Source organism: Ranitomeya imitator, chromosome 8 (assembly GCF_032444005.1).
Source record: "Ranitomeya imitator isolate aRanImi1 chromosome 8, aRanImi1.pri, whole genome shotgun sequence".
Lineage (NCBI taxonomy): Eukaryota > Metazoa > Chordata > Amphibia > Anura > Dendrobatidae > Ranitomeya > Ranitomeya imitator.
The window spans coordinates 189,759,574-189,773,120 of NC_091289.1; the positions used below are offsets into that span (position 1 = coordinate 189,759,574).

Below are 13,547 nucleotides of genomic sequence, written 5' to 3' on the forward strand. Positions count from 1 at the left end.
AAGTGTATATTCAGATGGAGCGTTTTTTGGTTCTTTTTGCAATTAAATCTGTGTATACCCTAGGATCGTTTGCAAGTCTCGCCGTGGATCATGCGATAATCCATCCCATTTGACCAATTGTTAGTTAATTTGCGCATCTGTCACCGCAAATCATTCATTTGATTGGACCTGTGTGCGTTTTTTTTCTTGCTTGTCAGATCTTGTCACTGTTGTAGCATTTAGAGACTTTACGATTGGGCACTTCTGCCAGTTTTGCTATCCATGGATTGATTTTGCAGAAATCCTTGCATGTATATATTTGAAAAAAAAATAAAATTTTTTTTATAAATCCTGGAGGTGTCGCTTTTTCAAGTGTAACGTAAAATGACCCCTTTAAGTCTTAAGATATAAGCCTAATCCGGGGCTTGAACTTTTGTGCAATCTTTTTGCTTTGCATTAGAGGCACCTTAATGTTTCTTATTTGCAAAACATCAGTTTTTCCTTCTCTTTTTTGGGGGGGATTCCATGGCTGCAGGGTTAAAAGGGCTGGGTATATGCTCGGGTAATGAATGACCTCCCGTTGAGGTCTGTTCCAGGCTAAAATCTTAGCATTGATTCCAAAAGGATTATTTCTCCCGAGATCTCTTACAAGTCTGCCCTTAGGATGTGGGTAGATGCTTTATTTATTAACCCATCGTGAGCACAGCTCAATGTCAGGTGGAAGACGGCGCCCTCGTAAGCAGCAGATTTTATATCTTTTGCTTTTTATCTGTGCTTGTGATGCATAATTGTGATTTTCTTGATCTCCACGTAGCGGGGGGGTTGTTTCCTGCATCCGCTATAGCTTCATTGACTTGGTACTGCCAGTCTCGGCCTATAGCACTGAATGAATTCCCAGCCTTTGGCGTCTTGCTCGCTCTGCAAGTCAGCGGGAGCTTAATTCACGTTAGGTATGTTTTATACCAGGATTAAACAGCAGCCTTTATTGGCCAGGCTGGCAATGAATGAATCACACATGATGTCAGCGGGAGGACCCTATGCTTTCTATCAGTGTGTGTGCAAATGTGTCTGGTGCACAATGAAAGATCCGTCTTGATCAAAGCAGAAGCATCATGATCATTGCACATTACTGGCACATCTATAGAACGTCCTCCTCTTCGGATCTTCTTTTTTGTCTGAATATGGACAGTAGTTAACCACTCGCTTAGATTTTTTTTTCTTTCAAGTTCACACTTTTCATATTTGGTACCTTTGTTTTTTCCGCAGCGAATTTTGCGTGGATTTGGATTTCTATTGAAAAACGACAAATTTGTTTTGAAACCGTACAAAAAAAAAAAAAAAAAATCATGTGCTGCACATTTAATAATCCACCCTACAGGTCAATTGTTTTGTAGACGAAATTTGCTGATACTGTATTACTATGGATTTTCTGTATTCAAATCTGCACCAAATATTCAACATGTGAAATTAGCTTAAAAAAATTGAATATTTCCTTATTGCCTCATTAGTAAAAAAAAAAAAAAAAAATAGTTTGGCTCATTGATTGAGTTAACTATTACAGCCCACCTAAAATTGCATTAAAACTGTTTTCGAACTGGGGTGGTCAACATAACAAAGAGATCTGTCCAATGTTTATTTTTCATTATTATTGATATTGTATTGGTTTGTGATGACAACAATAATATTAAGCAAATATTTGGCTTTGACTATATTTATGGGTTGACGCAAGTCAACCAGTTTATATGGCGTGTAATGATTGCTAAACGCCTAGATGAAAATACTCTTCCCAAGACACATTCGCAGGGGCCGGGGAAGCTGAGATATGAAGAATTTTGTTATGGTCCTCACATTGAAGAATTGATGGTCACAAGTGTTTTTTTTTTTTCCACATTATGATGGCTGCTATACTATTTAATTGGACTGAGAAAGAAAGTAATCGCTGACCATCAGCTGTGAAAACAGAATTTGCGCATACTCACCTGCACATCATTCAAGACGAGGCTTTGCGGAGCCTCATTCTGAAAATCTGTATGTGTCCCAGCTATCGGACCCCCAGTGATCAGGAATTTACTCCCTATCCTATGGATATTAAGATATCCTCTGTCTTGGGAATGACCCATTCAGTGCCAGCCAGCAGCAGGAGAGGAGTGTTTTGATCTTGTGTGACACAGTGACTTCTCAACTAATAAAAATTATTAAACTGATCGATTGCTATTAATTTTTTATTGGTGTGGGTCCAACCAATGGAATCCCCTCTGACCTTAAGAATGAAGGGGACACAGGCTTGATTTAGCTCTGTATCCCCTTTACCGTTTTTTGCCCCAGATATGAACTGTACAGGAGCTGCTGTCAGCCCCATGCAAGTGAACAGGGTTGACTGCAGTGTCCTGCACAGTCAGGTGGCCGGGGAGTGGAGCTGTGCACAAAAAACTTTATAGAAGCAGCACTAAACACCAACGGGCGCATGGAAAGGGAGCAATCTGATTTTTAATTTGTAGCATAAATTGAGTACCTATGATAAAACTGGCAGCCGGGTGGCTCAGTCTGCATTTATAGTCAGTGCACGTAACACATTCACCCACACAAACCTAAACATTATGACTGTTTACTTCTTCATGTCAGTGAGGCCTAATAACAATACTCTCCTGTTTCAGCTGTTCTTATATGCGATTAGGTATCGTGGCAGAATTTATCATCATGTGGGTTTTATATGTATTTAGAAATGAGCAAATGTATTTTCAGGACTCTGGTCCAGCAGCTAGGCGAGTACTCCATGGCCACTGGATGGGAGCCTTATCCAGCAACCTCATACCTGCCTGCAAGTTTGGATCCTCTTTTGATTGGTCGACCTAGCACAACATCATTGTTCCCATGTGGCGCACAGATGGGGTTGTGCCAGGCCGGATAATCAACAGAGGAGTTAGGGAATGTCAACAGAGGTCCATAAAGCGGCCATGGAATACTGACCTGGCTTTTATTCACGCTATGTATTACGTAATTTTTTTTACAGCTCTTTAGGGCGCAGCCAGACGGCCGTATAAATAGGACCGCAATGCACTGACTCGCGGGCAGCTCTCCTGACTCAAGTGTGACATCCAGGGCTGTGGAGTCGGTAAGCCAAACCACTGACTCCTCAATTTCTCTGACTTCCGACTTTGACTCCACGACTCCAACTCCACAGCACTGCCTCACTATTGAGCATGTCAACTAAATGCCTAGATCCTTAGACCAGGAATAGAACAGACATTTTATAACTTTCTCAAATGATGAAAACATTTACAGCACTGAACTACTGTACCCAATTTATTATGTATTTTAGGAGTCTGTTCATTTTATACCGACTCCAACAAAATTGATAAATTTCTATGCAGACGTCACTCTCTGCTTGGTAGAGTCGCAGCCATTCCGGGCATTGCAGTCCGGGCTTTATATGACTGTCTGACTACGCCCTTAGAGGGGCTGCCCACCCTCCTGATATGCCTGCCATAGTAATTAATTGCATGAAATACCATTGCAGACAGAATTTATATTTGTGTTATCTTGCTATTTTTCCTCCTGGAAGTATGTGCATAAATTTGCAACCGGTTTAATTCTACACTGGGTAATCACTACTGACCGTAATAAACTATGTCCAGCTTATTGACAGGGTCTTGCTAACTCCCAGTTTACATATTAGTTTTGCATTTCTAGGTGGAATAACCGAGTAATGATACAACATCGAGTTCTAAGAAAAGCTGTCACAGACATCTTTCATGGGCAGTATATGTTTTCCCACTCCCCCAATTTTTTTTTGTTTGCAAAGAGCTGAGCTGCAAGCTAAAAGTGTCGATTACACAAAACTTGGAAGGGGCAATTAATCATTAATTATTATAGTCACTCAGCTGAAATGCATCATTTCCTCGGGTGCATTTTCAATCTTTCATTATGTAATTTGTAATATTCACGTGCATCGTACTGGCACTAAGTAATCTTTTACGAGGATCAGAGGCAAAAATAAACGCCAGAGAGACCCCGCTGTTCCTGGACTCTTTTTTTTTTTTTTTTTTTTTTCACTTGTCATTGCTGTAAGTTGGAATTTGCTTTTTGCTCTGTGATGACAGAAAGCCAGAGGGTATCGCTGTGAGAGCCGGAGAGACACAGAACAGAGGGAAGCATAAAAACCCGGGCTTTACCAGGAACTCACAATCTCTACATCAAGGCAAAGATTAGTAGAGCTGGTCTGAAAGCCATTATTGATGCCGCTAGTGTTCACGAGAGGCGTTTGATCCCTGATCACCATTTGGGGAATTGTTGGATTTAGGTTACACAGATGCAAGATGGGCACATATGAAAAAGGAAAATTATATATCTTATCCTGGTGCCTTTACCTGGATTAGGGCAGAGGATTACTGTAATGCCAGAAATTATAAAGCAAAACACATTACCTGTTGCGTTGGTCTATTGGTAAACAGGAATATAGGTCCAGTACCTGCAATTACGGTAGCTTTCTTGGTGAAGATCAGCACCATGGCCAGCACCTGAGCACTCAAGTGTCTTCCTCATACATTTGTCTGCATTCATCAGTAGCCTAATGTTGCAGTTTGTGGCATTTCTAAATAATATTCATATTTCCACACAGCCCCAACATAGTTTGTTTTTATATACGGTACTTGGATAGGTCATTGAGATCCTTTTGTAACAGCCCTTCCGTCGTATCTCAGAGACACCACCAATCTCCTGAATAAATTGGAAGGAATAGCTATTGACGAAGGTACTATACTGGCCTCCATTGATGTGGAGGCACTTTATAGTAGCATCTACCACACCGCAGGTCTTGCAGCAGTTAATGCATGTACATCTAATACCTCATAACATATTTCTCCCAGAATTACTTGAGTTTGTTCTTCATCATAACTATTTCCTCTTTAACGGCAAATATTACCACCAGCTCGGGGGCACGGCGATGGGGAGCTCTTGCGCTCCCCATATATGCCAACCTGCTCCTGGGCTGGTGGGAAGACGCTCTGGTCTTCAGGGATGCGAATGTGGTCTGGTGCCCCAAGATTATTTTCTGAAGCCGCTATATTGACGACATCCTCGTCCTGTGGGCAGGTGACTGTGGGTCATTGAAAAGTTTTATAGAATATCTGGATACCAACAGTCTGGGCATGCCCTTCACACATGAAGTAGGGAGTGATGAGATTGCTTTTTTTGGATTTTTTTTATATAAGGGGCCTGATGGCTTTCTCAGGACTTCTGTATTTTTATAAGCCCACGGCAACTAACAGCTTCCTAAACTGGGAGAGCCATCACCCTACTCCTTTAAAGAGGGCAATTCCAAGGAGCAATTTTTGACGTTTAGAAGGCATTGCTCCTCCTTGGCTGAATGTAAAAGACAGTCATCAGACCTGAAAAGATGATTTATGGACGGGATATCTTGAGGATTGAATAGGCATATAGACATGCATTAGGTATTAGTAGACCATCCCTATTAATTCATAACCCAAGAGAAGAGTTAGACTGTTACACAACTAATTGGAACAAATGACAATGACAGTCCAATAAGGTTATGAACATATTGAAAAGGCATTAGCAAATTTTGAGAGCTGACCCGGATATTAATGTATTTTTTTTTTTTCTGTGGGACAGTCTGTCACCTTTTAGGAAAGGGAAGTCTATCCGGGAAAGGATTGTACATAGTCACTTTGTCCCACCAAAAAAGGAAAAGAACTGTTGAATAAAAGGTTGGTGGGTACTTTTAGATGCTGTCACTGTAGCGTTTGCTGACATATATCCCCCTCAGGTTTATTCAGGATTTCTTTAACAAACAGATTGTGGGTTCACACTGCGTTAGTGTGACCCGTTTAACGGACTACGTTACACCACGGCATAACGCGTTGTAACGTAGTCCGTTAACGCCGCCATTACTTTCAATGGCGGACGCATCGCTAGCGCACGCCCATAATGGGCGTGCGCTAGCGATGTGCCGTCATTGAGTGGAGGACCCGAGACGCGGGCTGCAGCGTTTCCGGGTCCGTCACTGCTAGCGCAGATGGAGCTAGCAGATGCTCCATCTGCGCTAGCGCAGTGCAAACGTCGGCACTTGCGCTAGTGCAGTCCTTTTAACGGATGTGTTGAACGGACTGCACAACGCAAGTGTGAACTTAACTGCAGGACCTCGGGTGTCGTGGTGCTATGCCCATCATGTACATGTCCTATGGATTAAGTGGGGAAAACCAAACGCAAACTTTGCATATGCATCAGTGAGCATCTAGTCGATGTGAGGAACAGCAGGGATACCCCACTGGCTCGTCATGGGAATTTGATGCATGGAGGAGATATAGGATCCATTTTTTTTTTCCAGGCAAGGAGATAGGGACAAAGAAATAATAATTCAGCGCAAGACAAGACTGATCTATTGGATGGCATCCATTAGCCGTGGAAGACTCAATGAGCAGTTTAACTCCACTAGTTTCATTTGAATTTTGAGATTTCCGTCAGTCTGAAACCAAGCATTTTAAATAACGTTCCTAATGGCAATTGTACATATATCTGCCATTCGTGTGATGGTTTTCTTAATTATGTCTTGCTCTCAATTTTGGTGGAATAATATTTTATATATCACTACTAATACTTTGATTAGATGTGTAAATTCTAGTTTCCCACTATGCACATGAGAAATTGCTTGTACTACCTGGTCTCTGTGTCCACAATGTTTCTAGACATTATGTAAGGAGTTGGGTGTGATAAACATCACGCTCACCTGATTCCTATTTGAGTAATGTTCGTTTATTGAAAATGATGTGTGTATCATTGACAAAGAGTCCTGATGTAGTCTTGATAAAGGATTGGGGCATACTGTCCGGTCCCTTAATAGAGGGGTTTATAATCCGGATAATATAACCCTATTCAAATAGTGGAACACGTTTGCATTCCACCTGCGGTTATTCTCCTTTTCATTGAAGAGGGATATGGCTATTGGACGTAATAATGTCTTCAGGGATGGAATTTCCTTTCCATTTGTGACAGCTTCCGGCCTGAAAGCGAGGCTGTTAAGGTGATGGATCACAATGTGCGTCCCACGCCTCACAATGAATCTGGAAGTGATGTTGCTATACTGGAAATTAGGTGATACGCAGGTTTAAAGCAGCGACACCCACAGCTGGGAATCACACATTATTTTTTGTGACCATAAGACAATGCTGCATTGATGGCACCCTACTATATCCCCTGATTAACCCCCAATCTTTCTTTATGGGGGGAAACGCATCGGTATTTTAGATCTGAACTCTGATTAGGGATTCTCGATATATATCTGATGAATTTGGCTATAAGCGACGTACTGTATATTTTTGTTTGTTAAGGATAGTGTCTGTTCTTGCCTTACCCTATCTTTCCACTGATTCTTAGTGATCTAGATTAATTGTGTCGCTGCATATGGGAACCAAGGGTCTGTGCAGAAATACGGTGATTTATTCTGATTACTGGATGGGAGAAATTTTTAGGCGATAGCATTTCACATTAGGGTGCCAACCTCCACTGACAGGCAGAGACTCCTTTAGGAAATACTAGGGTGTGTTAGTTTTGCACATTATATCCTGACCATTAATGATTTTTTTTTTAAAAAGTATGTATTTTCCCTTACTAGATAATGCGTATATGGGTTTTAGATGTTATTTGAGAGTATATGTACGTTTTTAAACTTTATTATTAAAAGTTATATTTTAGGAGTCTTTTTGTTCTCTCTTCTGGTCCTTAAATTAAGTGAAGCCATTGTTAAAAGGGTTGTCTATTAATGGTTTGTTCATAAAATAAAATGCTTGGTACTTGCCTCCTGGAGAGGGGGCGTTTCCAGCGATATTTTTTTTTTTTTGGGTCATCATGTGGTAGTTGCAGCCTTCACAATTTCGGCAGAGCATGCGCCCGTTCTGACGGAATACTGAGGTGCTGCAGCTGATCCATGGCCTTGGATTGGCTGCAGCAGCCATGTGACATAAGGTCCCGTGATTGCTGGGAATCTCAGGACAACATTGCTGGTATATTCCTGCCCCGGGAGGTAAGTATCAAGCATTTTTAGTTTATGATGGGCACTGGAGCGATTAAGTTGGGGTTATGCAGTAGATTGGTGCACATGTGAAGCATACTGCAGGCTTTTTCCGTGTAGCTTGTCCATTTGTGACTAATGGCTGAGCTCTAGACAGATCTCATTACTCAGAGATATTACTCATTCAGCATTCTTTGCATTAAAATCCCAGAGCGATAACCAACGGAGCAGCCAATGATTTACTCAAGAAGTAAAATGATGTGTGGTCGTCAGAGAAGGACCCTCATAGTACTGGACATTCATATATAATTTCTATTTAAGGCGACCACATCACCACTGGCTACCTGCCAACTGAGCAGGAAAACATTCCTTATTCAATGTGAAATTAAATTCACTTTCTTAATTAGTGACTGCAGCTCTAATTAGCAGTGCTACACTTTCCATCAGTGAAGCCCTATTATTGAAGCTGTTTGCAGAATACATTACCTTTTGGCGATACACATGTTATTCATTCCTTTTTTTTTTTTTCATTATTGGATGATTTTTAGTTCTTTTCCTTTAAAGCCTTCTTGTTTAGATCCCTCATTGCGCACCAGTTGTTTCATCTGCGGGCTCTATCACTAATTTTCAGTTGCTTCTGAGCTAGTGTATGGAGACTGGCTGCTTTGATGTCTCCTATACATGACACACAAACATAAGAAATTAATGCCTTCCTGTCTTGTGTATAAAATGTTCAGAATCTGCAGCAGTACTGAGCAGTGTAGCTGTGAATACAGCAGTGGGATGAGAGAGACTTACTAAAAAGCAGAAGCACAGTTCTGTTTGTCCTTTACCTACTTGTTTGTATGGGTGTGCAAAAAAAAAAAAGGATCCTATTTGTATCAACAGTATAGCATCTGATTTTTACGGATACATTGCCATTATTAACGTAGGCAACCGGTTTTGGTCTTGTAAGTTTTACTCACTGTTAATGTATAAAAATGAATGCTATACGGATGCAATCTGTATTGCATATGAACAACAATACAGATAAAAAATCGTCCATTTTTTTCCTGGATGAAAATTGGGCAATTTTATACTCTCGTGTAAACTTAGCCACATTCTGCTCCAGCTCCCCCCTGGGTTATCCATAGATTTCATTAGGCAGCTATTATCTGATCCTTCAGTGAGCTACAGCTCATCTTATTGTGACTTAGAAGTTTTGACCAAACAGCAAGTGAATGATGAGTTCTGGAGGTAGGGGGAGGGGAAGAAATGGCTCGTAAGTGGAGAAATAGGCATACTTCTCTGATCCGCTTTATTACAGACCTTCTTATATTTGCTTACACTATTGATTTATGCAAGTTTTTTTTTTTAATCAATGGTGATTATTGAGGCAAAGCAATGATCAGTGTTCCAAGATTAACTATTTGTATTAGTGTTGAAGAAACACTCAACTTAGAAATTAATTATACAATTAAACAGTTTGCAGCATTTTCTGTTCATGTTCCTGAAACAGTCTTGCAATAATTCAGCTGCAGCCGGGGCATGGAGGGAGGCTCCTGCTGCAGCCGGGGCATGGAGGGAGGCTCCTGCTGCAGCCGGGGCATGGAGGGAGGCTCCTGCTGCAGCCGGGGCATGGAGGGAGGCTCCTGCTGCAGCCGGGACATGGAGGGAGGCTCCTGCTGCAGCCGGGGCATGGAGGGAGGCTCCTGCTGCAGCCGGGGCATGGAGGGAGGCTCCTGCTGCAGCCGGGGCATGGGGGGAGGTTCCTGCTGCAGCCGGGGCATGGGGGGAGGTTCCTGCTGCAGCCGGGGCATGGGGGGAGGCTCCTGCTGCAGCCGGGGCATGGGGGGAGGCTCCTGCTGCAGCCGGGGCATGGGGGGAGGCTCCTGCTGCAGCCGGGGCATGGGGGGAGGCTCCTGCTGCAGCCGGGGCATGGGGGGAGGCTCCTGCTGCAGCCGGGGCATGGGGGGAGGCTCCTGCTGCAGCCGGGGCATGGGGGGAGGCTCCTGCTGCAGCCGGGGCATGGGGGGAGGCTCCTGCTGCAGCCGGGGCATGGGGGGAGGCTCCTGCTGCAGCCGGGGCATGGGGGGAGGCTCCTGCTGCAGCCGGGGTATTGAAGGGAGACTCCTGCTGCAGCCGGGGCATTGAAGGGAGACTACTGCTGCAGCCGGGGCATAGAAGGAGGCTCCTGCTGCAGCCGGGGCATGGGGGAGGCTCCTGCTGCAGCCGGGGCATGGGGGGAGGCTTCTGCTGCAGCCGGGGCATGAGGGGAGGCTCCTGCTGCAGCCGGGGCATGGGGGGAGGCTCCTGCTGCAGCCGGGGCATGGGGGGAGGCTCCTGCTGCAGCCGGGGTATTGAAGGGAGACTCCTGCTGCAGCCGGGGCATGGGGGAGGCTCCTGCTGCAGCTGGGGCATGGAGGGAAACTCCTGCTGCAGCCGGGGCATGGGGGAGGCTCCTGCTGCAGCCGGGGCATGGGGGGAGGCTTCTGCTGCAGCCGGGGCATGAGGGGAGGCTCCTGCTGCAGCCGGGGCATGGGGGGAGGCTCCTGCTGCAGCCGGGGTATTGAAGGGAGACTCCTGCTTCAGCCGGGGCATGGGGGAGGCTCCTGCTGCAGCTGGGGCATGGAGGGAAACTCCTGCTGCAGCCGGGGCATGGAGGGAGGCTCCTGCTGCAGCTGGGGCTTGGGGGGGGAGGCTCCTGATGCAATCAGGGCATGGAGGAAAGCTCCTGTGGAGGTTCCTGCTGCTGCCAGGGCATGGAAGGACGCTCCTGCTGTAACAACGGCATGGGGGGAGGCTCCTGCTGCAGCCAGAGCATGGAGGGAAGCTCCTACGGAGGCTCCTGCTGCACCCAGGGCATGGAGGGAGGCTCCTGCTGCACCCAGGGCATGGAGGGAGGCTCCTGCTGCACCCAGGGCATGGAGGGAGGCTCCTGCTGCACCCAGGGCATGGAGGGAGGCTCCTGCTGCACCCAGGAGGGCATGGAGGGAGGCTCCTGCTGCACCCGGGGCGTGGGGGGAGGCTCCTGCTGCAGCCGGGGCGTGGAGGGAGTCTCCTGCTGCAGCTGGGGCATGGAGGGAGGCTCCTGCTGCACCCAGGGCATGGGGGGAGGCTCCTGCTGCAGCCAGTTCTTATATACAGAAACTAGACAGTGAGGAGGAGGAGAGACATGGCTTTGCACATTTGGGAAACTGGTTAATGAAGATCAATGTGGATAAATTTAAGGTTGTGCTTTTCATGTATAAAATAATAAAACGCTGGGTAAAATTGCAACGGAAAAAGATGTAGGGATACTGGTGTACAGTAGAGACTAACAGGACCCTGGTTTAGCCGCTATGTCAGTAGTCAGTGAATGCCGGACAGGAAACTTGACGACTGCCTGCTGCAATCCCTGGCGCCAATTCTGATTTGCATGAGGTCATGTATCTGTCATGCTACAAAATAACGTCACATCAGAACTGAAAATTAGAAGAGGTAGGAAGCGGTTCCCAGGGCTCCCGTCCGGCAACCACGGACTACGGACCAGGGTCCTGCGAAACGATTTGCTTATCTCTACTGAACTAAGGTCATCTTTAGCAGCCAGTGCCAGGCTGCTGCTGCCAAGGCCAGTGACATGCATCCGAAGAGGAATAGATGCTCATGACAAGAAGATTTTGCTGATGGGACGTCAGTTCGGGGATTATTCCAATATTTAGAGTCAGGAACAGTTTTCCTTCTTTTCCATCTGGTGACCCAAAAACCGGTTCTACAAACTTCACTTTTCTTGGAGAGGCACTGTGAAAACGCCATGGCCACTGTGGTCACAAGATTCCTGTAATTCGTAAATCTGCCCTGAACAAGCGAGTAATTATAAACCGCAGAGATTGTTATCGGAGTGTATACGTTATCGGAAATACGTCTTTGCCATTGTGTTCTTTTTTTTTTTTTTTTCATCCCGAGCGTTCCTGGTTACCATGACGATAAGTCAAGGTCTTCGTACATGTTGTACCTGACTGGAGGACGTGCTGCTATGTACCGGAATTGTTGCCTGTAATGGACCGATAGATTGTATTCATCAGGAACGCCGCTCCTCCCCGTATTTACCGTATTGTGAGAAAAGAATAATCTGACACAAGTATCTGAACAATGTTTGCTTTCACTGCACAGCGGACGGTTGTGTAATGCTTTGTCTCTCAGAATTAATGATGAAGTACCGTAGTTGTTTTATTTTGAGTGTTCATTATTGTATACGTGTGACCTCTTTCATTTACTTACAAAGTCAGAAGTCTGCAAACAATCGGTTTTTTAGTCTACACGTTATTTTTTGCAGATTTTACATTTTTAGCACCTCATAATAAAAACTGCATATATCAGTAAATAAATGTCTTGTGCTTGATGAGGCTGGTGGGCTTATCATGAAAATCCTTATCAATTTGACTGTATAATGCTATTTTTATTTGCCACCTCTTCCCCCTCATATTAAAATAAAAGATTTTTTCAGTAAAGTGAGATATTCAGATTATACACCCATTCTGAAATGGCTTTTCAAAGTGTGTATACCAGCCTCATCAGGACTAAGTGTCGTACTAAATTATATATGCAATATGTGAAATCTGATGACAGATCCACGTTAACTGCATACAGTGTATTAATGATTTCTGCTAAGTTGGAAACCATCAGTAAGCTGCTGCTGGATAATAGATTTACTAGTGATGAGAGAATAGATACAGAGGACCCTTGTCCAGTGGCCATGCCGGTGGTCCGTCGCCTCTGGATGGGGGCCTTGCAAGCTGCTTTCTACCGGCCTCCATCCCTGGCACCTCTTCTGATTAATTGACCCGGTGTAACCTCATGTATGTTTCGCCCCGGATTGATGGCGTCACACTTCGACTACAAATTAGGAAAAGCGCCGGATATAGATCCCCGGGCTCTGGTACACATTTCGTGTATTGCATTTATCCACTGACGACTTTGAGAAATCTTTTGTGTGTAGAAGAAATGTGGCAGCATGCACAATGGTGTTCAACATGCCTGCTCCTCACTACAGAACTTGGTGCATTGTATCCCTCCAAATTCTGATGCTGCCAGGCAAAATCATTACAAAGGCTACGTTCACATTTGCGTTGCGTCGGGCGCAACCGCGGCGACGCATGCGTCATGCGCCCCTATATTTAACATGGGGGGGCGCATGGACATGCGTTGTGCTGCGTTTTGCGACGCATGCGTTTTTTCTGCCGCAAGCGTAGGGCGCAGAGGATGCAGCAAGTTGCATTTTTTTTGCGTCCAATATTCGGCAAAAAAGGACCCATGCGTCGCAAAACGCTGCGTTTTAGCGTGCGTTTTGTTGCGTTTTTGTTTGCGTTGTGCGTTGCGTCTCCGACGCAACATCGCACAACGCAAATGTGAACGTAGCCAGTGTAATGACTGGCACAAGATGGAGGCATCGGTGAAGCGGCTGGACAGAAATATGACCCTGGCTGCCGAATTCAAGATGGATTGGAGAGGAGAAAGTTTGGTAAGAGGGAGACCGATCAGGAGAGAGTTGCAGTAGTCCAGACGGGAATGAATAAGAGCGACAGTA

At 45.1% G+C, this 13,547-nt stretch overlaps 1 protein-coding gene across 1 annotated transcript in view; it reads left to right on the forward strand.

Annotated features, from left to right (window-relative positions):
• Positions 1–13,547, forward strand: part of SGIP1 (SH3GL interacting endocytic adaptor 1) — a 106,400-nt gene that overhangs the window by 691 nt on the left and 92,162 nt on the right. The window lies entirely within an intron of this gene.